At 49.4% G+C, this 22,342-nt stretch overlaps 10 non-coding genes across 10 annotated transcripts; all 10 read left to right on the top strand.

The window, feature by feature from the left end:
* Positions 1-277: 277 nt before the first annotated feature.
* LOC119342986 lies at positions 278-396 on the top strand. The gene has a single exon (XR_005165842.1). It is a non-coding gene; the product is annotated as a 5S ribosomal RNA (ribosomal RNA).
* Positions 397-763: 367 nt separating this feature from the next.
* LOC119342980 lies at positions 764-882 on the top strand. The gene has a single exon (XR_005165837.1). It is a non-coding gene; the product is annotated as a 5S ribosomal RNA (ribosomal RNA).
* Positions 883-1,249: 367 nt separating this feature from the next.
* Positions 1,250-1,368, top strand: LOC119342976. The gene has a single exon (XR_005165834.1). It is a non-coding gene; the product is annotated as a 5S ribosomal RNA (ribosomal RNA).
* A 367-nt stretch (positions 1,369-1,735) lies between these two features.
* Positions 1,736-1,854, top strand: LOC119342985. Its single transcript, XR_005165841.1, has one exon. It is a non-coding gene; the product is annotated as a 5S ribosomal RNA (ribosomal RNA).
* Positions 1,855-2,221: 367 nt separating this feature from the next.
* LOC119342983 lies at positions 2,222-2,340 on the top strand. Its single transcript, XR_005165840.1, has one exon. It is a non-coding gene; the product is annotated as a 5S ribosomal RNA (ribosomal RNA).
* A 367-nt stretch (positions 2,341-2,707) lies between these two features.
* Positions 2,708-2,826, top strand: LOC119342982. The gene has a single exon (XR_005165839.1). It is a non-coding gene; the product is annotated as a 5S ribosomal RNA (ribosomal RNA).
* A 444-nt stretch (positions 2,827-3,270) lies between these two features.
* On the top strand, positions 3,271-3,389 carry LOC119342981. Its single transcript, XR_005165838.1, has one exon. It is a non-coding gene; the product is annotated as a 5S ribosomal RNA (ribosomal RNA).
* Positions 3,390-3,756: 367 nt separating this feature from the next.
* On the top strand, positions 3,757-3,875 carry LOC119342975. The gene has a single exon (XR_005165833.1). It is a non-coding gene; the product is annotated as a 5S ribosomal RNA (ribosomal RNA).
* Positions 3,876-4,242: 367 nt separating this feature from the next.
* LOC119342979 lies at positions 4,243-4,361 on the top strand. Its single transcript, XR_005165836.1, has one exon. It is a non-coding gene; the product is annotated as a 5S ribosomal RNA (ribosomal RNA).
* A 367-nt stretch (positions 4,362-4,728) lies between these two features.
* LOC119342977 lies at positions 4,729-4,847 on the top strand. Its single transcript, XR_005165835.1, has one exon. It is a non-coding gene; the product is annotated as a 5S ribosomal RNA (ribosomal RNA).
* The last annotated feature ends 17,495 nt before the right edge of the window (positions 4,848-22,342 follow it).

Here is a 22,342-nt window from a genome sequence, read left to right as displayed (position 1 = left end):
ATGTTTAAGCTCGATGCTCATTGCTCGCGCGTCTTGGGGCGGCTTTGTGGCGCGAAGAGCGCTTTCTGAAAGGGGTGGAAAAAACTCGTGTTGCTGCGGTATGGAGGGAGGGGTGGAAACCGTGGAAAACTCGTCTCCGTGATTGAGCGGGAGAGTAAGTAGTATAGGACATTATCCATTGTTAGGGAACGGTTGTAATGGTAGTGAGAATGTAGAATCGTCTTTGGAGCGGACCTGGGAGTGGCAAGCATAAGGGACGAAGACGGGGAAACATGTCGGATGCGATCATACCAGCACTAAAGCACCGGATCCCATCAGAACTCCGAAGTTAAGCGTGCTTGGGCGAGAGTAGTACTAGGATGGGTGACCTCCTGGGAAGTCCTCGTGTTGCATTCCTTTTATAATTATTTTTTGCGCCTTGTGACAAACATATCGCACGTGCGCGATATATATTAATCCCTTTATATTATTTTTGACGTTTGCGATATGTTTAAGCTCGATGCTCATTGCTCGCGCGTCTTGGGGCGGCTTTGTGGCGCGAAGAGCGCTTTCTGAAAGGGGTGGAAAAAACTCGTGTTGCTGCGGTATGGAGGGAGGGGTGGAAACCGTGGAAAACTCGTCTCCGTGATTGAGCGGGAGAGTAAGTAGTATAGGACATTATCCATTGTTAGGGAACGGTTGTAATGGTAGTGAGAATGTAGAATCGTCTTTGGAGCGGACCTGGGAGTGGCAAGCATAAGGGACGAAGACGGGGAAACATGTCGGATGCGATCATACCAGCACTAAAGCACCGGATCCCATCAGAACTTCGAAGTTAAGCATGCTTGGGCGAGAGTAGTACTAGGATGGGTGACCTCCTGGGAAGTCCTCGTGTTGCATTCCTTTTATAATTATTTTTTGCGCCTTGTGACAAACATATCGCACTTGCGCGATATATATTAATCCCGTTATATTATTTTTGACGTTTGCGATATGTTTAAGCTCGATGCTCATTGCTCGCGCGTCTTGGGGCGGCTTTGTGGCGCGAAGAGCGCTTTCTGAAAGGGGTGGAAAAAACTCGTGTTGCTGCGGTATGGAGGGAGGGGTGGAAACCGTGGAAAACTCGTCTCCGTGATTGAGCGGGAGAGTAAGTAGTATAGGACATTATCCATTGTTAGGGAACGGTTGTAATGGTAGTGAGAATGTAGAATCGTCTTTGGAGCGGACCTGGGAGTGGCAAGCATAAGGGACGAAGACGGGGAAACATGTCGGATGCGATCATACCAGCACTAAACCACCGGATCCCATCAGAACTCCGAAGTTAAGCGTGCTTGGGCGAGAGTAGTACTAGGATGGGTGACCTCCTGGGAAGTCCTCGTGTTGCATTCCTTTTATAATTATTTTTTGCGCCTTGTGACAAACATATCGCACGTGCGCGATATATATTAATCCCGTTATATTATTTTTGACGTTTGCGATATGTTTAAGCTCGATGCTCATTGCTCGCGCGTCTTGGGGCGGCTTTGTGGCGCGAAGAGCGCTTTCTGAAAGGGGTGGAAAAAACTCGTGTTGCTGCGGTATGGAGGGAGGGGTGGAAACCGTGGAAAACTCGTCTCCGTGATTGAGCGGGAGAGTAAGTAGTATAGGACATTATCCATTGTTAGGGAACGGTTGTAATGGTAGTGAGAATGTAGAATCGTCTTTGGAGCGGACCTGGGAGTGGCAAGCATAAGGGACGAAGACGGGGAAACATGTCGGATGCGATCATACCAGCACTAAAGCACCGGATCCCATCAGAACTCCGAAGTTAAGCGTGCTTGGGCGAGAGTAGTACTAGGATGGGTGACCTCCTGGGAAGTCCTCGTGTTGCATTCCTTTTATAATTATTTTTTGCGCCTTGTGACAAACATATAGCACGTGCGCGATATATATTAATCCCGTTATATTATTTTTGACGTTTGCGATATGTTTAAGCTCGATGCTCATTGCTCGCGCGTCTTGGGGCGGCTTTGTGGCGCGAAGAGCGCTTTCTGAAAGGGGTGGAAAAAACTCGTGTTGCTGCGGTATGGAGGGAGGGGTGGAAACCGTGGAAAACTCGTCTCCGTGATTGAGCGGGAGAGTAAGTAGTATAGGACATTATCCATTGTTAGGGAACGGTTGTAATGGTAGTGAGAATGTAGAATCGTCTTTGGAGCGGACCTGGGAGTGGCAAGCATAAGGGACGAAGACGGGGAAACATGTCGGATGCGATCATACCAGCACTAAAGCACCGGATCCCATCAGAACTCCGAAGTTAAGCGTGCTTGGGCGAGAGTAGTACTAGGATGGGTGACCTCCTGGGAAGTCCTCGTGTTGCATTCCTTTTATAATTATTTTTTGCGCCTTGTGACAAACATATAGCACGTGCGCGATATATATTAATCCCGTTATATTATTTTTGACATTTGCGATATGTTTAAGCTCGATGCTCATTGCTCGCGCGTCTTGGGGCGGCTTTGTGGCGCGAAGAGCGCTTTCTGAAAGGGGTGGAAAAAACTCGTGTTGCTGCGGTATGGAGGGAGGGGTGGAAACCGTGGAAAACTCGTCTCCGTGATTGAGCGGGAGAGTAAGTAGTATAGGACATTATCTATTGTTAGGGAACGGTTGTAATGGTAGTGAGAATGTAGAATCGTCTTTGGAGCGGACCTGGGAGTGGCAAGCATAAGGGACGAAGACGGGGAAACATGTCGGATGCGATCATACCAGCACTAAAGCACCGGATCCCATCAGAACTCCGAAGTTAAGCGTGCTTGGGCGAGAGTAGTACTAGGATGGGTGACCTCCTGGGAAGTCCTCGTGTTGCATTCCTTTTATAATTATTTTTTGCGCCTTGTGACAAACATATCGCACGTGCGCGATATATATTAATCCCGTTATATTATTTTTGACATTTGCGATATGTTTAAGCTCGATGCTCATTGCTTGCGCGTCTTGGGGCGACTTTGTGGCGCGAAGAGCGCTTTCTGAAAGGGGTGGAAAAAACTCATGTTGCTGCGGTATGGAGGGAGGGGACGCGACTTTGTGGCGCGAAGAGCGCTTTCTGAAAGGGGTGGAAAAAACTCATGTTGCTGCGGTATGGAGGGAGGGGTGGAAACCGTGGAAAACTCGTCTCCGTGATTGAGCGGGAGAGTAAGTAGTATAGGACATTATCCATTGTTAGGGAACGGTTGTAATGGTAGTGAGAATGTAGAATCGTCTTTGGAGCGGACCTGGGAGTGGCAAGCATAAGGGACAAAGACGGGGAAACATGTCGGATGCGATCATACCAGCACTAAAGCACCGGATCCCATCAGAACTCCGAAGTTAAGCGTGCTTGGGAGAGAGTAGTACTAGGATGGGTGACCTCCTGGGAAGTCCTCGTGTTGCATTTCTTTTATAATTATTTTTTGCGCCTTGTGACAAACATATGGCACGTGCGCGATATATATTAATCCCGTTATATTATTTTTGACGTTTGCGATATGTTTAAGCTCGATGCTCATTGCTCGCGCGTCTTGGGGCGGCTTTGTGGCGCGAAGAGCGCTTTCTGAAAGGGGTGGAAAAAACTCGTGTTGCTGCGGTATGGAGGGAGGGGTGGAAACCGTGGAAAACTCGTCTCCGTGATTGAGCGGGAGAGTAAGTAGTATAGGACATTATCCATTGTTAGGGAACGGTTGTAATGGTAGTGAGAATGTAGAATCGTCTTTGGAGCGGACCTGGGAGTGGCAAGCATAAGGGACGAAGACGGGGAAACATGTCGGATGCGATCATACCAGCACTAAAGCACCGGATCCCATCAGAACTCCGAAGTTAAGCGTGCTTGGGCGAGAGTAGTACTAGGATGGGTGACCTCCTGGGAAGTCCTCGTGTTGCATTCCTTTTATAATTATTTTTTGCGCCTTGTGACAAACATATGGCACGTGCGCGATATATATTAATCCCATTATATTATTTTTGACGTTTGCGATATGTTTAAGCTTGATGCTCATTGCTCGCGCGTCTTGGGGCGGCTTTGTGGCGCGAAGAGCGCTTTCTGAAAGGGGTGGAAAAAACTCGTGTTGCTGCGGTATGGAGGGAGGGGTGGAAACCGTGGAAAACTCGTCTCCGTGATTGAGCGGGAGAGTAAGTAGTATAGGACATTATCCATTGTTAGGGATAGGTTGTAATGGTAGTGAGAATGTAGAATCGTCTTTGGAGCGGACCTGGGAGTGGCAAGCATAAGGGACGAAGACGGGGAAACATGTCGGATGCGATCATACCAGCACTAAAGCATCGGATCCCATGAGAACTCCGAAGTTAAGCGTGCTTGGGCGAGAGTAGTACTAGGATGGGTGACCTCCTGGGAAGTCCTCGTGTTGCATTCCTTTTATAATTATTTTTTGCGCCTTGTGACAAACATATCGCACGTGCGCGATATATATTAATCCCGTTATATTATTTTTGACGTTTGCGATATGTTTAAGCTCGATGCTCATTGCTCGCGCGTCTTGGGGCGGCTTTGTGGCGCGAAGAGCGCTTTCTGAAAGGGGTGGAAAAAACTCGTGTTGCTGCGGTATGGAGGGAGGGGTGGAAACCGTGGAAAACTCGTCTCCGTGATTGAGCGGGAGAGTAAGTAGTATAGGACATTATCCATTGTTAGGGAACGGTTGTAATGGTAGTGAGAATGTAGAATCGTCTTTGGAGCGGACCTGGGAGTGGCAAGCATAAGGGACGAAGACGGGGAAACATGTCGGATGCGATCATACCAGCACTAAAGCACCGGATCCCAGCAGAACTCCGAAGTTAAGCGTGCTTGGGCGAGAGTAGTACTAGGATGGGTGACCTCCTGGGAAGTCCTCGTGTTGCATTCCTTTTTGTCACACCCTAGCTAGTCATGCATCAGATTGTGTGCATCATGTTTAAATTTCCATTTAAATTGAAATGGGGATTTGTGAAACCCTCAGAATCATTTTTGAAAATGATCCAAATAAAAATTTCTCCAAAAAGGTCCAAGAAAATGCTCATGTTGCTCTCTGAAAATATTGGACAGAGATAAAAATCAAACCAATATTTTAAAAGCTCATAGGTATTTCTTTTGGGCATTTGGAATTAATGCATAAACATTTGCATTGGAAATATATTAGTTATATATATTAATATATGTCCAAATATTATGCCATTTATAAAGGAGCTCTGGAATAATATATCTAGCTCCTGCAAAAATTGGCATAAGGTAAATAAATGATTTAATATTTTATTTAAATCAAAACAAATGTCAGAAATTAGAAGAAGAAAGATAAATAAAAGGAGGAGCTTACCTGGGCTCCTCCCTGTGCAGCCCAGCCAGCTGGCCGGCCCAGCCAGCAGGCGGCCCAGCCCGCCTCCCTCCTCTGTCGTCTTCGTCCTCGACAGAGGGAGGGGAGTGTGGCCGGCGCGCGCGCGCGCCACCGCGCCACGCCACCTGCTCGCCTGCCTGCCTGCCCTCCCCTCCTCGTCTCGATGCCCTGGACGACGCCACGCCCTCCCCCCTGCTCTCTCTCACTCTCCCTCGGTTCCTCCCTCCTCTCCCTCGCTCTCTCTCTCACGGCCGAACACCAGCATCGCCACCGTTCGCCATAGCAGCCGTCTCCGGCCACCCCTCGCCCCTCCGCTGAGCTCAGGAGCTCCGCCTCGACCCCCTCTTCCTCCCCACCGATCCACGGGTCTCCGGAAGCCCTGCATTGCCTCCACGCCATCGTCTTCCTCCTCGGGCTCCGACCACCATCGCCGTCGATTCGCCGTCTCCAGCGCGTCCCTGAGCCCGTTTCGACGCCCACTGCAACCGCGGTGAGCTCCGCCACCGTTTCCCCCTCTTTTCCCCCTCGTTCCCTCACCGTAGCCTCCTCCCCACCACGGCCGAACCTCCGCCGTCGCCGAGCTCACCGTCGACGCAGCTCCGGCGACCATTTGGTCACGGGCGTGCACCCGTTGAGCTTGCCGCGACCTGTAGAGCCCCTCCAGCGCCTCAGCTCCCTCGCTTGCGAGCAGCAGCACCGATCCCGACCGCACCCGAACTCCGGCCGCCGCTCACGAGCTCGCCGTCGTCGGTACCGGCCACCACAGGCACGGCCACCACCACCGTTCGACGCGCGGGAGCAAGGGCTCTCCAACGAGCCCAAGCACGGCCTCGCCCGTGCCCCGTAGCGCGTTTCCGCATCGCGCCACCGTCTCGGGCCTCGCCGGCGTCATGTCGCCGGTGGGTTTGACCCACCTTGACCACGGCAGGACCCCCCCAGAGTCACTGACGCGTGGGCCCCGTCGGCCAGGTGGTCAGATTAGTGCTAATCACTGTTAGTCAACCCCCCCTGACACTGACCAGTGGGCCCCAGCGCCACTAATTACTAATTAGGATTAAATTAACCCTGTTTAACCCCCCTGTCACTGACGTGTGGGCCCCACACGTCAGGTTTGACCTCAGCCAGCCGCAGTTGACCACTGACGTCATGCTGACATCATGCTGGCGCAATATTTATATTTCTGGATTTAAATTTAATCAGGAAATTCCAGAATATTATTTAAACTTCAAAAATTCATAACTTTTATTCTGTAACTCCAAATTAGACAAATTATATATGAAAAATGATCAGAAAAATCCAATCTATCCATCTGTACTATTTTCATGCATGATCAAACAAGTTAAATTGATGTTTTAAGCAGAATAAGGAAAAGCACTTTAAAAGGCCATGTTTGAGTTTGAAATTTGAATCTTTGATTCAAATTTGTCCAAACCCTTCTGGTTTTAGTTGCATTAGCCCAACACACCCATATTGCCATGTTTCATGCATGCATCATATTGTTGCACATTGTTTGGTGATGGTTGTGTATCGGTGTCCTTTGCGACAGGTTCTGCCTCCGAGGAGTACCGTGATTACCCTAACGAAGAACCGTATCAGTGCATCGAACCATCAGGCAAGCAACCAACCATTTGATCATATCGATACAATCCCATGTTCTCGCTCCTGCTCTCTTTTACTGCATTAAGACAACGCGTTTCAAACTGCTGTGTGCTACAGTAGTTGAACCCATTTCCTCTGCATGACCTGTCATTGCCACAGTAACTAGATGAAACCCACTAGCATGTGTAGGAGTTGATTGAGCCATATGTATGTGTTGTTCCTACCTTGCTATGCCTGCTATGCTTAGAGTCGTGTCAGGTCTGGTTCATCTGGGTGATGGGCTAGAGTGAAATGATTGTGTCGGTAATGAGAGTGGTGTGGTGAACACGATTTGGTAAAGGTATCGATGAGAGGCCATGTAGGAGTACATGGTGGGTTGTTTCATTGAAGCCGACCTTAAGCACTGAGATCTGTATGTGTGATTTAAGAATCAGCTACTACCATGCATTGGGCCCGAAACCAATGGACCCTCTCGGCTTCTTATTCACCCTAGTTCTCCGTCCAGGAGTTGCAAGTAATTTCTGGTGTTTGTAGTCTACTGGAGGCCGTGGACAGCGCTGACCGTAGGGGTGGGCTGTGATGCGGTAGGTACGTGGCCGGGTGTACCGAATACCCGTTAGGTATCTCGGGAACCCTGTTCACATCGTTCGGGGCCGTATGGGAAACCTCGGCCGGACTCCCTGCGGATGGAACCTGAATAGGCGATAAACCTGGACTGGAGGCTTCGGTGATTAGGTAGGTCGTGGCCGACACCCACGTTGGGCTTCCGCTTGAAGGTTGCCGAGTACATGTCGTGTAAACGACGGTAAGTGGTGAGAGCGTGTATGAAGAAGTACACCCCTGCAGGGTTAACATGATCTATTCGAATAGCCGCGTCCGCGGTAAAGGACTACTTGGTTGCCTATGCAGTTCATAGACAAGTAAATGGAAACTGCTAAAAGCCTCAAGATAAGTGTGAGTGCCGAGGATGGCTCTTCCGTAGGAAGACGGAGGCGGATCCTCGGTAGTGTATTGAAGTGGTGAGTAGTGGACTCGTGTGCGCAAAACCATTTCAAGTTGAAGTATCGTAGGATAGTCTAGCCAAGAGTCAAAGCTGGCTTGCTGCAATAACTCCACCAACCCTTCTTGATAATATGCATGTATGTAGGATCTGATGTAAGTCTTGCTGAGTACCTTTGTACTCATGTTGCTATAATCTACATTTTTACAGAAGACGCTGCAACCCCTTCTGATGGGTTCTATGTAGACGTTGACATCAACGAGTAGGCTAAAGACCCAGGTGGTGACCCTGAGCTTGTGAAGGACCACGTAGTATAGCTAGGCTTTCCAAGCCTCTTTTATTTATTAGTTGTCTGTACTCAGACAAGTTACTTCCGCTGCTGGTTTGTATGACTGTATGACTTGTATGTTGGGTCGTGAGACCCGTACCTTTGTGTATGTTATGTATGGCTCCCTGAGCCTTAAATAAAGTACTTGTGTCGTAGAGTCATGTTGTGATGCTTCGTTGTATTTGCACATATCGAGCATATTGTGTGCATGATTGAAATGCTTGGTATGTGTGGGATCTGACTATCTAGTTGTTTATCTTTAGTAGCCTCTCTTACCGGGAAATGTCTCCTAGTGTTACCGCTGAGCCATGGTAGCTTGCTACTGCTCTGGAACACTTAGGCTGGCCGGCATGTGTCCTTCTTCGTTCCTGTGTCTGTCCCTTCGGGGAAATGTCACGCTTTGAGTACCGGAGTCCTGTTAGCCCGCTACAGCCCGGTTTACCGGAGTCCTGCTAGCCCAGTGCTACAGCCCGGACCCATTCGCTGATGACCGACACGTTCGAAGCTGGGTCATGGATGCCTGTCCCTGTAAGTCTGTGCCACTTTGGGTTTACAACTAGTCATGTCAGCCCGGGCTCCTTATCATATGGATGCTAGCGACACTATCATATACGTGAGCCAAAAGGCGCAAACGGTCCCGGGCAAAGGTAAGGCGACACCCGTGGGGATACCGTGCGTGAGGCCGCAAAGTGATATGAGGTGTTACCGGCTAGATCGATGTGACATCGAGTCGGGGTCCTGACAGCGTTGGCATCAGAGCCGGACTGCCTGTAGGTTCTCCAAGCCAAACTGGTCGATGTTGAGTCTAGAAATTCTTTAGTTATATGTAGGGGAATTGTTTGTGGGTTGGAACGTAAGGCTCTTTTTACTCCTTTATCTTATGACATTCTGATCTGAGTCAGTCCATTCTTCCACCGAGGGTTAAGGAATTAGGACCTATTCTCTCTATCAGGATCACGTGTTACTAATCAGTAGTACCTTATAGGTATGATGGACACAAGCCTAGTTCAGTTCTTCTACCATATTATGTTGCTAGGATGGTCTCAGAACTTTGATATGATGATGTTGAGTGTGCATGCAATCCTTTGTCAAATGTCTCAAAATCCTTCTTGAGCATTTACAGCTGTTATGCTGCCGAAATTTTGCTAGAAATTCTAATGCCTTTGCATTATGATTGTGCTTTCAGATGGCCACTCGCGACCTCAATCAAGTGGTTCGCCTGACTCGATGCCTAGATGTACCCGGCCATACTGCCAAGTTGGTCAGGGTAATGACTGAGGCTGGATACCGCTGGTATCCTGAGTACACGGTCGAAGAGCAATTTCGGGATTTTAATCAAAGCCAGTATCTCTGCACTGTCAGGATATTTCCATCTTATCCTGTATCCACCGAGCCCCTTCACTGCTCCTATGGACTCGGGGTTACTATTGAGATGGCTGTGCAGGACGCCGCCTACTCTATGATGACCATCATGCGGGTCAGATCTGGTCTATTTCGGGACTCTGATTTCCGGTATATGCCAGGATCACTTCCGGGAGCACAAGGGTATCTCCAGGCTATCTATGCTGACCCCACCCAGGAGGATTCACGGACTCGCACTACTGCTGAGATGCTCGAGGATAAGGACCGTGAAAATCGGGCCTTGAGGTTAGAGCTCTTCAATACCCGTGCCGACCACTGGGCCACTTTGACTCGGTTCGCACCGGCGGTGCAAGCTGGATATTCGGATATGCGCGATCTCTATCCTGTGAGATCTGCTCTGCCAGACGTGATGGGTTGGCGTATGTAGGAGGCATCACCCCACCTCGCGGTCCCCGCAGGCCACCGTCTGTTGGTCCAAGACCTCATCCTAGCCCCTATGGTCCACAAGCTCCGCGAGATCGTCTGTTTCCGGATGATCATGTTGAGCTTCCAGGCTATGGAGGTGACTTCTACGAGGACTACTACGGATCGGTCTAAGTTAGTGGTAGTATCACTAGTTCGCACTAGCTGTGTCGTCTATCATCATGCGTGACTCGTGGGATATGACCTAGTTTGTACTCTTCCGGAGGTGTAGAAAAATAATGTATAGGAGCTTGGGATGCCTCCGATGAGATGTAATCCTTTTCTCACCATAATAGTACTTTGTTTGGTATTGTACTAAACCCTGTATGGTGTGTATGACGATGGAATAAAAGAAGCAGTTTCTGTTTTTACCATGTCATACGGATGATCATCTTGCATTCCGAGTTATTCCTTACATTTTGTATCCTATGTTGGAATTTTATCATCCTGACTAAATCATTGTCTTGTTTACCTAGGATGGTCAACACGCGCGCTAACCCTGCTTCTCAAGAGCAGGCCGAAGGCAGTGAAGTCAGGGATGCAAATGTGCCTCATCCTCCTTCACTAGCCGAGGTTATGATGGAAGCTGAGAGAAACAAGCAGGAGACCAACCGTTTGTTGGAGCGTATTGAACAGAACACGGCACACCATCAGAGGACTAACGTGGTGTCACTCAGTGATTTTATCAAATTGCATCCACCCACGTTCCACCACTCCGTCGAGCCTCTCGACGCTGATGACTGGCTTCGCAGTATCTCTTACAAACTGCGTTCCGCGCTGGTAGCGGAGGCTGACAAGGTCACCTTTGCTGCATATCATCTTGAAGGCCCCGCCAGTCTATGGTGGGAGAATTATGGAGCTATGCGCCCAGCAGGCCATGTCACTACTTGGGCTGAATTCAGCGAGGCTTTCCGTGAACATCACATTCCGGAGGGTCTCATGGACCGTAAACGTGAGGAATTTTGCAGTTTCACCCAAGGCCGACTTTCTGTGGATGTTTACAGCAGGGAGTTTGGTAACCTCGCACGATATGCAACCGAGGAAGTTTCTACTGACGCCAAGAAGCAAGCAAGGTTCCGTAAGGGCCTTAGTCCTGAGCTTCGCCGTGACCTCCGTCTGCATGAGTGCACATCTTTTCAGAAACTTGTCAACAAAGCCATCAGTGCTGAAACTGGTCAGACTGACTATGACGCAACACGCAAGCATGGCCGTGATATGGGTTCCTCATCCGGTGCTAGTCCTCAGAAACGCCGCGTGTGGGTACCCAACACCGCCCTGCCACCCAGGTTCACACCGAGGCCATCTTTCCAGGCGCCTCGCCCTGTTCAACAGACTGCACCGGCCAAGCCCTATGGGGGTCCAACTAACAATGCTCCTCCACGTACCAGTTCCGTGACTTGTTTCAAGTGTGGGGAATCTGGCCACTATATGCGTGAGTGTCCCCAGACCAACCCCAACCAGTCTGCTAAAGCTGTTGGCCGTGGCAAGCCGACAGGAAAAGTATTCCGCGCCAAGCCGGTCACCGCTTCACGTGGCCATGTCAACTGTATCTCTGCCGAAGAAGCTCAAGAGGATCCCAACGTCGTTCTCGGTACGCTTCTTGTTAATTGCCACCCGGCATCTGTTCTTTTCGATACAGGAGCCTCTCATTCTTTTATATCCGAAAATTATGCTCGTTTGCATAACGTTGCATTCTGTGACATGCCATCCACTATGGAAATTTCTACTCCTGGTTCTAGATGGCAGACCTCTAGGGTAAGTTATGGAAATGAAATCCAAGTCGACAGACTTGTTTTTCTTGCATCTTTGATAGCCCTTAAATCTTCAGATATTAATATCATTCTGGGTATGGACTGGATGTCAGCTCATCAAGCCAAAATTGATTGCTTCTCTAGGACTATTCAACTCACCCATCCTTCGGGGAAGATAGTCAATGTCTTGACCCGATTAGCCAAGCGACAGTTATATTCTCTTAACGCCAGCCCTTTGCCAGACCTTGAGGACATTCCGGTAGTCCGTGACTTCCCGGATGTCTTCCCAGAGGAATTGCCGGGTGTTCCACCTGACAGGGATGTCGAGTTCGTAATAGACCTCATCCCAGGAACCGTTCCGATTGCTAGAAGACCTTATAAGATGGCACCCCTAGAACTAGCCGAGCTTAAGAAACAACTCGATGAGTCCTTGAAAAAGGGTTTCATCTGACCTAGCTCATCTCCGTGGGCTTGCCCCGTCCTATTCATCAAGAAGAAGGATGGTACGGACCGGATGGTTGTAGATTACCGACCTGTCAATTTGGTCACAATCAAGAACAAATATCCGCTTCCCAGGATCAACGACCTGTACGATCAGCTCGCTGGATCCTCAGTCTTCTCCAAGATGGATTTGAGGTTGGGCTACCATCAAATCAAAATCAGAAACGGGGACATTCCTAAAACGGCCTTTGTTACTCGTTATGGCCAATACGAGTACACCGTCATGTCCTTCGGTTTAACCAACGCTCCAGCCACCTTCTCTCGGTTAATGAACTCAATCTTCATGGAGTATTTGGATAAATTCGTCGTAGTTTATCTCGATGATATACTCATCTACTCCAAGAACGAGGAAGAACATGCCGAACATCTAAGGCTAGTGTTGAAGAAACTTCGAGAGCATCGCCTTTATGCCAAATTTTCTAAATGTGAATTCTGGTTGTCAGAAGTGACCTATCTGGGTCATGTAATATCTGGTAAAGGTATTGCTGTTAACCCTGAGCGAGTTCAAGCCGTCCTTAATTGGACTCCACCTGAATCGGTCAAGCAAGTTCGGAGTTTTCTGGGCTTAGCGAGTTATTGTCGTCGCTTCGTCGAGAACTTCTCCAAAGTTGCTAAACCTCTAACCGAACTCCTCAAGAAAGATAAGAAGTTCGAGTAGACTCCACAATGTGAGCACAGTTTTCAGGAACTGAAAAGACGCCTGACTTCTGCTCCCGTACTGGTACTGCCAGACTTCTCCAAGGACTTTGTTATCTACTGCGACGCCTCGCGACAAGGACTAGGTTGCATTCTCATGCAAGATCGACACGTAATTGCCTACGCTTCACGGCAATTGCACCCACATGAGGAGAATTATCCTACTCATGATCTAGAGCTTGCAGCCGTAGTCTATGCACTTAAGACCTGGCGACATTACCTCCTCGGTAATCGTTGCGAAATATTCACTGATCACCAAAGTCTGAAGTACATTTTCACCCAACCGGATCTGAATCTCAGGCAAAGACGTTGGGTTGAATTGATCACAGACTTCGACTTAGGAATAACCTACACCCCAGGGAAAGCCAACGTCATGGCTGATGCACTAAGTCGTAAATCTTATTGTAACAACCTGATGTTACAACAAAGTCAACCGCTTCTCCATGAGGAATTTCGGAAGCTTAACCTTCACATTGTACCTCAAGGTTTTCTTTCCACCTTGGTGGCAAAACCTACCCTTACGGATCAGATTATCAAAGCACAGAAGGTAGATCCGGGAATTTCCCGCATCAAGAGAAACATTCAGAAAGGAATTGCGAATTGCTTCTCCATTAATGATCAAGGGGTCGTATACTTCGGGAATCGACTAGTGGTTCCCAAAGTGCGAAACCAGAGGCGTTTGATCCTTAAGGAAGCTCATGAATCTCCTCTCACCATTCATCCCGGTAGTACTAAGATGTATCAGGACCTACGCCAGAGGTTCTGGTGGACTAGGATGAAGAGAGAAATTGCTCAGTATATTGCTAATTGCGACGTCTGTCGTCGTGTAAAAGCAGAGCATCAACGGCCTGCTGGCACCCTTCAACCCTTAGCTATTCCTGAATGGAAATGGGATAAAATTGGTATGGATTTCATTACCGGTTTTCCCAGGACCAAGAGAGGGAATAATGCTATTTTCGTCGTGGTCGATCGTCTTTCCAAAGTAGCCCATTTCTTACCTGTTCGTGAGAGTATAACCGCTAGCCATCTGGCAGACTTATACATCTCCCGAATAGTGTCCCTCCATGGTGTTCCTTTGGAAATCAACTCGGATCGAGGAAGTCTTTTCACCTCTCGATTTTGGGAAAGTTTCCAAAATGCTATGGGAACCCGTCTCTCCTTTAGCACCGCCTTCCACCCTCAGTCGAGTGGTCAAGTGGAACACGTCAACCAGATTCTAGAAGACATGCTTCGAGCATCTGTTATCTCATTCGGAATGGATTGGGAGAAGTGCCTTCCCTTTGCCGAATTCGCTTACAACAACAGCTATCAATCTAGCTTGGGTAAAGCCCCTTTTGAAGTTCTCTATGGACGACGGTGTCGAACACCCCTTAACTGGTCAGAGACCGGGGAAAGACAATTCTTTGGCCCGGATATGATTCAGGAAGCAGAAGAACAAGTTCGCATCGTTCGTGAAAAGTTGAAAACAGCCCAATCTCGTCAAAAGAGTCAATATGACCGAAAACATAAGGCTATGACTTTCGAGGTTGACGAGAAGGCTTATCTTCGGGTCACCCCTCTGAAGGGAACCCATCGTTTCGGTATCAAAGGCAAATTGGCTCCTCGTTACATTGGACCTTTTCGTATCCTCGCCAAACGAGGAGAAGTTGCCTACCAGTTGGAACTACCTCCGCACCTCTCCAGAGTCCACGATGTCTTCCACGTTTCTCAACTCAGGCATTGCTTCTCGGATCCTATCCGTGGAGTGGACCACGAAACGCTTGATCTCCAAGATAATCTTACATATCGAGAGTACCCCATTCGTATTCTCGATCAGGCCGAACGTACCACCCGACGTCATAATATCAAGTTTCTCAAAGTTCAATGGTCGCACCATTCTGAGGATGAAGCAACTTGGGAAAGGGAGGATCGTCTTCGACTTGAGTATCCCGCCTTCTTCCCGGAGGAACCTAAATCTCGGGACGAGATTCTTTTGAGTGGGGGTGAGTTGTCACACCCTAGCTAGTCATGCATCAGATTGTGTGCATCATGTTTAAATTTCCATTTAAATTGAAATGGGGATTTGTGAAACCCTCAGAATCATTTTTGAAAATGATCCAAATAAAAATTTCTCCAAAAAGGTCCAAGAAAATGCTCATGTTGCTCTCTGAAAATATTGGACAGAGATAAAAATCAAACCAATATTTTAAGAGCTCATAGGTATTTATTTTGGGCATTTGGAATTAATGCATAAACATTTGCATTGGAAATATATTAGTTATATATATTAATATATGTCCAAATATTATGCCATTTATAAAGGAGCTCTGGAATAATATATCTAGCTCCTGCAAAAATTGGCATAAGGTAAATAAATGATTTAATATTTTATTTAAATCAAAACAAATGTCAGAAATTAGAAAAAGAAAGATAAATAAAAGGAGGAGCTTACCTGGGCTCCTCCCTGTGCAGCCCAGCCAGCTGGCCGGCCCAGCCAGCAGGCGGCCCAGCCCGCCTCCCTCCTCTGTCGTCTTCGTCCTCGACAGAGAGAGGGGAGTGTGGCCGGCGCGCGCGCGCGCCACCGCGCCACGCCACCTGCTCGCCTGCCTGCCTGCCCTCCCCTCCTCGTCTCGATGCCCTGGACGACGCCACGCCCTCCCCCCTGCTCTCTCTCACTCTCCCTCGGTTCCTCCCTCCTCTCCCTCGCTCTCTCTCTCACGGCCGAACACCACCATCGCCGCCGTTCGCCATAGCAGCCGTCTCCGGCCACCCCTCGCCCCTCCGCTGAGCTCAGGAGCTCCGCCTCGACCCCCTCTTCCTCCCCACCGATCCACGGGTCTCCGGAAGCCCTGCATCGCCTCCACGCCATCATCTTCCTCCTCGGGCTCCGACCACCATCGCCGTCGATTCGCCGTCTCCAGCGCGTCCCCGAGCCCGTTTCGACGCCCACTGCAACCGCGGTGAGCTCCGCCACCGTTTCCCCCTCTTTTCCCCCTCGTTCCCTCACCGTAGCCTCCTCCCCACCACGGCCGAACCTCCGCCGTCGCCGAGCTCGCCGTCGACGCAGCTCCGGCGACCATTTGGTCACGGGCGTGCACCCGTTGAGCTTGCCGTGACCCGTAGAGCCCCTCCAGCGCCTCAGCTCCCTCGCTTGCGAGCAGCAGCACCGATCCCGACCGCACCCGAACTCCGGCCGCCGCTCACGAGCTCACCGTCGTCGGTACCGGCCACCACAGGCACGGCCACCACCACCGTTCGACGCGCGGGAGCAAGGGCTCTCCAACGAGCCCAAGCACGGCCTCGCCCGTGCCCCGTAGCGCGTTTCCGCATCGCGCCACCGTCTCGGGCCTCGCCGGCGTCATGTCGCCGGTGGGTTTGACCCACCTTGACCACGGCAGGACCACCCCAGAGTCACTGACGCGTGGGCCCCGTCGGCCAGGTGGTCAGATTAGTGCTAATCACTGTTAGTCAACCCCCCCTGACACTGACCAGTGGGCCCCAGCGCCACTAATTACTAATTAGGATTAAATTAACCCTGTTTAACCCCCCTGTCACTGACGTGTGGGCCCCACACGTCAGGTTTGACCTCAGCCAGCCGCAGTTGACCACTGACGTCATGCTGACGTCATGCTGGCGCAATATTTATATTTCTGGATTTAAATTTAATCAGGAAATTCCAGAATATTATTTAAACTTCAAAAATTCATAACTTTTATTCTGTAACTCCAAATTAGACAAATTATATATGAAAAATGATCAGAAAAATCCAATCTATCCATCTGTACTATTTTCATGCATGATCAAACAAGTTAAATTGATGTTTTAAGCAGAACAAGGAAAAGCACTTTAAAAGGCCATGTTTGAGTTTGAAATTTGAATCTTTGATTCAAATTTGTCCAAACCCTTCTGGTTTTAGTTGCATTAGCCCAACACACCCATATTGCCATGTTTCATGCATGCATCATATTGTTGCACATTGTTTGGTGATGGTTGTGTATCGGTGTCCTTTGCGACAGGTTCTGCCTCCGAGGAGTACCGTGATTACCCTAATGAAGAACCGTATCAGTGCATCGAACCATCAGGCAAGCAACCAACCATTTGATCATATCGATACAATCCCATGTTCTCGCTCCTGCTCTCTTTTACTGCATTAAGACAACGCGTTTCAAACTGCTGTGTGCTACGGTAGTTGAACCCATTTCCTCTGCATGACCTGTCATTGCCACAGTAACTAGATGAAACCCACTAGCATGTGTAGGAGTTGATTGAGCCATATGTATGTGTTGTTCCTACCTTGCTATGCCTGCTATGCTTAGAGTCGTGTCAGGTCTGGTTCATCTGGGTGATGGGCTAGAGTGAAATGATTGTGTCGGTAATGAGAGTGGTGTGGTGAACACGATTTGGTAAAGGTATCGATGAGAGGCCATGTAGGAGTACATGGTGGGTTGTTTCATTGAAGCCGACCTTAAGCACTGAGATCTGTATGTGTGATTTAAGAATCAGCTACTACCATGCATTGGGCCCGAAACCAATGGACCCTCTCGGCTTCTTATTCACCCTAGTTCTCCGTCCAGGAGTTGCAAGTAGTTTCTGGTGTTTGTAGTCTACTGGAGGTCGTGGACAGCGCTGACCGTAGGGGTGGGCTGTGATGCGGTAGGTACGTGGCCGGGTGTACCGAATACCCGTTAGGTATCTCGGGAACCCTGTTCACATCGTTCGGGGCCGTATGGGAAACCTCGGCCGGACTCCCTGCGGATGGAACCTGAATAGGCGATAAACCTGGACTGGAGGCTTCGGTGATTAGGTAGGTCGTGGCCGACACCCACGTTGGGCTTCCGCTTGAAGGTTGCCGAGTACATGTCGTGTAAACGACGGTAAGTGGTGAGAGCGTGTATGAAGAAGTACACCCCTGCAGGGTTAACATGATCTATTCGAATAGCCGCGTCCGCGGTAAAGGACTACTTGGTTGCCTATACAGTTCATAGACAAGTAAATGGAAACTGCTAAAAGCCTCAAGATAAGTGTGAGTGCCGAGGATGGCTCTTCCGTAGGAAGACGGAGGTGGATCCTCGGTAGTGTATTGAATTGGTGAGTAGTGGACTCGTGTGCGCAAAACCATTTCAAGTTGGAGTATCGTAGGATAGTCTAGCCAAGAGTCAAAGCTGGCTTGCTGCAATAACTCCACCAACCCTTCTTGATACTATGCATGTATGTAGGATCTGATGTAAGTCTTGCTGAGTACCTTTGTACTCATGTTGCTATAATCTACATTTTTACAGAAGACGCCGCAACCCCTTCTGATGGGTTCTATGTAGACGTTGACATCAACGAGTAGGCTAAAGACCCAGGTGGTGACCCTGAGCTTGTGAAGGACCACATAGTATAGCCAGGCTTTCCAAGCCTCTTTTATTTTACTAGTTGTCTGTACTCAGACAAGTTACTTCCGCTGTTGGCTTGTATGACTGTATGACTTGTATGTTGGGTCGTGAGACCCGTACCTTTGTGTGTATGTTATGTATGGCTCGCTGAGCCTTAAATAAAGTACTTGTGTCGTAGAGTCATGTTGTGATGCTTCGTTGTATTTGCACATATCGAGCATATTGTGTGTATGATTGAAATGCTTGGTATGTGTGGGATCTGACTATCTAGTTGTTTATCTTTAGTAGCCTCTCTTACCGGGAAATGTCTCCTAGTGTTACCGCTGAGCCATGGTAGCTTGCTACTGCTCTGGAACACTTAGGCTGGCCGACATGTGTCCTTCTTCGTTCCTGTGTCTGTCCCTTCGGGGAAATGTCACGCTTTGAGTACCGGAGTCCTGTTAGCCCGCTACAGCCCGGTTTACCGGAGTCCTGCTAGCCCAGTGCTACAGCCCGGACCCACTTGCTGATGACCGACACGTTCGAAGCTGGGTCATGGATGCCTGTCCCTGTAAGTCTGTGCCACTTTGGGTTTACGACTAGTCATGTCAGCCCGGGCTCCTTATCATATGGATGCTAGCGACACTATCATATACGTGAGCCAAAAGGCGCAAACGGTCCCGGGAAAAGGTAAGGCGACACCCGTGGGGATACCGTGCGTGAGGCCGCTGTCACGTCCCTAGCTTCTGATGCTGCCTAGTGTTGCATTTTGTTTGCATCATGTTTAATTTTCATTGAAACTTGAAATGGGGATGTCCAAACCCTAGTACCAAATGGAATTCAAATAGGTTCAACCTAAAAATAATTTCAGTGAATCCAAATGGCTTTCAAAAATGTTCATCATTTCTGGGAAATGCTAGAAGTAATAACCAGAGGTGTTGCACAATTTTTTCATGACATATTTGGGCTCTGAATTAAATCTTATAGTATTTGCATTTGGGCAATTAAATGCTATATAATATTTTAAATGTCCAAATAATTCTGAACTTAAGTGGGGGCTGTTGGAAATATTACAAACAGATCCCACAATTATTTTCAGGGTTTTTGAAAATGCCTTAGCATTTTAATTAAGTTAAAACAAATGTCATAAATAGAAAACAGTAACTAAAATAGAAAACAGAGAGAGAGAGAGGAAACTACCTGGCCACTTACCTGGCGCAGCCCACCTGGCAGCCCACTGGCCGGCCCAGCACTGTGCTGGCCCGTGCCAGCCACCTGCTTCCTCTCGCCAGGCAGGCAGAGAGGAGCGCGCCCGCGCACGCCGAGCTCGCCACGCAGCTCCCTGGCCGCCTGCCTCGCCTGGACAGCGTGGCGACGCCTCGAAGCCACTCCTCGGCACTGCCCCGACCCCTCCGACACCCCATTCTCCCCCTGGCTCTCTCCCTCGTCCTCTCCCGTTATGCCCGAGCGCAGCCGTCGCCGCCGCTTGCCGCTGCCGCGACCACCGCCGTCCCCTCGTCCCATGACCATGCCCAGCAGCTCCGAAATCGAGCACCCCATCCCCACGTCGAAGGAAACAACCCGGAGGGCTCTGCTTCGTCGCCATCGACCCGTCTTCAACCTCAGGACACCGGAGATCGTCATCGCCGTTCCGTCGCCTCTGAGCCGTCCCCGAGCGCGCTGAGCCTCCCTACGACATCACCGTGAGCCCCTGAGTTTTTTCCCCTCACCTCCCCCTCTCGCTAGCTTCCTCTAGCCACCGCCCCACGAGCTCTCGAGGCCGCCGTCCGCCATGGCCGACCTCCTGCTCACCGCTGAGCTTACCACGCCCAGCTGTGCTATCCACCGTGCTCCCTGGGCCCCCTAGATGCGGCCTAGCTACCTGGTTCCCTCGAGGGCGAGCCATAGCCCTGCGCCCGTGCACCACCGAGCTCCGGCCACCACACTTGTCGCCATTGCCGTCGCTACGGGCCGCCATAGCCACTGCTGCTTGCACTGCTCGATGCGGACGAGCACGGGCAACGCGTAGATGCCCTCCGCCACGCTTTTGGTGGCCGGAGGAGCGATCCCGAAGCCCTCCGCCGTGCCTGTTGCCGCCGGCGTTGAGCCGCCGGCCTGTTTGGGCCATTTGACCGGGGTTTGACCTCCCCCTGTGTCACTGACATGCGGGACCAGCCCGCCTAATTAATCTAGGTTAGTTTAAGTTAAAACGCTAACTAACCCAGTTAGTTAGGTTAGTCACTGACACGGAGGACCCACTGGTCAGTTTGACCTGGGCTGCCCGTTGACTCGCTTACGTCATGCTGACGTAGTGCTGACGCAGTAAATTCTTTTCTGGATTTATTTTTATATAGGAAATTCCAGAAAATGCCTAAAACTTCTAAAAATCATAGAAAATTAACCGTAACTCCAAATTAAATAAATTATATATGAAAAATTATCAGAAAAATTCAAGGAATCCATCTGTACCATTTTCATGCATGTTAGAACAACTTATAGCTGCTCTTTAGCACAAATCAATTACATGGCATTTGAATAATCACATATGGAGTTTGAATTTGAATCTTGGATTCAAACCAACTTCATTTAATCTGGTTTTAGTTGCATTAGCCCAAAACACATTCATTTTGCCATGTCATGATCATGCATCAGATTGTGCATTGCACTGATCGTGTTTTTCTGTATTTGCCGGTATTTGTCCCCTCTCGATAGACGTGATACCGATGATGTGATCGTTGACACTGATGAAGACTCAATGTTATCTTCAGAAGTGCCAGGCAAGCAAAACCCCCTTGTTCATTCCGATAAAATCCCACTCTCTCGCTCCTGCTCTCTTTTACTGCATTAGGACAACATCGATTCATCTGTTACTTGCTGCGGTAGCTGAACCCCTTTATCCTTTGCATGACCTGTCATTCCACAGTAAATAGATGAAACCCACTAGCATGAGTAGGAGTTGTTTGAGCCCTGTTGTGCCTACTCATTCATGTTTGTTTGTCATGCCTGCTACTGCTTAGAGTTGAGTCAGGTCTGATTCATCGGGGATGAATCAGAGGTGTGTGAACATGTCCTACTGTGTGTGAGCTAAGTGTGTGAACACGATTTGGTAAAGGTAGCGATGAGAGGCCATGTAGGAGTACATGGTGGGTTGTCTCATTGCAGCCGTCCTCAGGAACTGAGTTCTGTGTTTGTGATCCATGATTCAGCTACTACCACGCATTGGGCCCGAAACCAATGGACCCTCTCGGCTTCTTAATCACCCTTGTCCTCTGTCCAGGAGTTGCAAGTAGTTTCTGGTGTTTGTAGTATGCTGGAGGCCGTGGACAGCGCTGACCGTAGGGGTGGGCTGTGATGCGGTAGGCACGTGGCACGGTGTACCGGGCGCCCGTTTGGTGTCTCGGGAACCCTGTTCACATCGTTTGGGGCTGTGAGCGAAACTCCGGCCGGATCTCCTCATGGATGGAACCCGAATAGGCGATAAACCTGGACTAGAGACTTAGGTGATTAGGTAGGTCGTGGCCGACACCCACGTCGGGCTTCCGCTTGAAGGTTGCCGAGTACATGTCGTGTAAACGGCGGTAAGTGGTGAGAGCGTGTGTGAAGAAGTACACCCCTGCAGGGTTAACCTAATCTATTCGAATAGCCGTGTCCACGGAAAAGGACCTCTGGGTTGCTTATATCAGTTCATAGACAAGTGAAAGTGGATACTCTAAAATACGCAAGATAAGCGTGAGTGCTATGGATGGCGTTCTCGTAGGGAGACGGGAGCGGATCCATAGTGGTGTATTGATATGGTGAATATGTGGACTCGTGTGCGCCACCTCAAAAAAGTTACTCGCAGTCGTAGTTCAGGATAGCCACCGAGTCAAAGCTGGCTTGCTGCAGTTAAACCCCACCATCCCTTTATTGATAATGATGCATATGTAGATAGTTCTGATGTAAGTCTTGCTGGGTACATTTGTACTCACGTTTGCCTATTTTATGTTTTTGCAGAG

This window comes from Triticum dicoccoides, unplaced genomic scaffold, assembly GCF_002162155.2.
Source record: "Triticum dicoccoides isolate Atlit2015 ecotype Zavitan unplaced genomic scaffold, WEW_v2.0 scaffold111631, whole genome shotgun sequence".
Classification (NCBI taxonomy): domain Eukaryota; kingdom Viridiplantae; phylum Streptophyta; class Magnoliopsida; order Poales; family Poaceae; genus Triticum; species Triticum dicoccoides.
This window is presented reverse-complemented; position numbering and strand designations above follow the sequence as displayed.